At 42.2% G+C, this 1,813-nt stretch overlaps 1 non-coding gene across 1 annotated transcript; it reads left to right on the top strand.

The window, feature by feature from the left end:
* The first annotated feature begins 1,434 nt into the window (after positions 1 to 1,434).
* On the top strand, positions 1,435 to 1,510 carry LOC141423766 (small nucleolar RNA U2-19). The gene has a single exon (XR_012448577.1). It is a non-coding gene; the product is annotated as a small nucleolar RNA U2-19 (small nucleolar RNA).
* The last annotated feature ends 303 nt before the right edge of the window (positions 1,511 to 1,813 follow it).

Raw genomic sequence — 1,813 nt, 5'->3', positions numbered from 1 at the left:
TGTGATCCTCTTGATCTCTGCCTCCTGAGTGGCTAGGATTACAGTCGAGAGCCACTGGTTCCTGGCTCTCTTGTTTTATTACTATTTTTGGTGAGACTGGGCTTTGAATTCAGGGTTTTGCACCTGCAAAGTAGGTGCTCTGCTGCTTAAACCATACCTCCAGTTCACTTTGTTCTGATTATTTTGGAGATGGGGGTCTTTCAAATTTTTTGCCTGGGTTAATTGTGAACCATGATCCTCCTGATCTCAACCTCCCAAGCAGTTAGAATTAGAGGTGTGAGCAATGGTGCCCAGCTACTTGTGAATTTTCTTGAAAACAAAAAGATGTGGATTTTTGCTAAATGCTGTTTCACGTTGATGACATTTAGGAAGTTTCTTTATAATATTAATTTTCTTGTTTAGGGTAAATTTCACACTGATTATACTTACAAGTTTTCCTTCTAGGCTAAGTTCTCCTATACATCCTGTTAGAAATAAGACCCCAAAGACCACTGGAGTCAAAATTGAAGACACAGAAATGGAGAATTGTCTCAGCAAGGCAAAATTTACTTCTGCAGAAGGTTGCGTGGGCACAAAGGCACAGCATGCACAAAGGGACAGGGCAGTCTGTCCCTCCTTATATTCCTGATACGATTGACCCTTCCTCTTGATCTGGATTGGGCCAGATTGGGCACAATCTTCTTGATTGGCTGAAATTCTATACTAACTCGGGGGAGGGGTAAAGATACACACAGCATGGTGGGCAATTTTCGAGGGCAAAGAAGCTTAGCAAGAATCCAGAAGAAGAATCTGGAACTATAGACAATGCAGGTAATTAAAATGGCAACACACACTTTGATAGAAAAGACTGCTTTCTCACAGTCCTAAGGCCTAGGTGTTCATAGAAGGCTTTTTCACTTTGACTAAACAGTTCCTCTCCATCGGGGTTTCTCCCCATCCACCACTTTGAATGTTTTCCTCTGCAAAGGATTTTGCTGAGGTGCTGACTGACCATTTGGTATTAATGTAAATCTCCTGGTCTTGGAGAACTTTCTCCACTGTCCTCCACCCTTCTCCTTTTTCCACCTCCTGCAACTAGATTCCTGCAGTTTTCCAGCCTCCCCCTCTATGTAAGCTTCTCTGAGTTTGGTCCAGAAAAGGCCACTCCTCCTGGGTAAAGTCTACAGCCACATCATCAAAGGCCCCTAGGTCCTGAGAATGATCTATCAACCACTCAGCTACCACCATTTCCTCTTCTGGTTTTGGCCTCATGAAAACAGAAAAGGTCTTGAGAAAGACCTGGAGAAATTTCAACATCTGGCATCTGGTGAGTGTGATAATAAAACCTGCCTGAACATATTGCATCCAGTCTTTGACACAGTGTCTGAATTCAGTGGATAGGTCAACCTCAATGCCTTTTGATTAGGAAATTATGGAAATATTTTAATTGAAGTGGATCAATGATTAAAATAGCCAAATGTGAGCATCAGAACTCTTAGTTGGCTTCATGTATCAGCTCTATGTTCTGAGAAAGAAATCTGGCCCCATGTCAGCAATCTTCAAGCAACAGGCATTATTCACCTGTCACCCTCATTCATTGCCCACCTCTTGGCACGTGAACTTACAGGTTGGTGAGGACAGAGTCCCCATGATGTGAATGGTGGAGATGCTTTTCCATCTCAGATGGGGGTGGAAGCCTGCAATTATGACCAATTTAAGGATCTTCATTGGCTTTATTTTCAATTCTAGAATCAAATAACACTTCATTCCATAAGAGTAAGTGTTCTGAGGAGCTGAACAGAAAACATTGGTTTTATAGACAAAGAAGGACTAA

This window comes from Castor canadensis, chromosome 5 (genome assembly GCF_047511655.1).
Source record: "Castor canadensis chromosome 5, mCasCan1.hap1v2, whole genome shotgun sequence".
Taxonomy (NCBI): Eukaryota; Metazoa; Chordata; class Mammalia; order Rodentia; family Castoridae; genus Castor; species Castor canadensis.
This window is presented reverse-complemented; position numbering and strand designations above follow the sequence as displayed.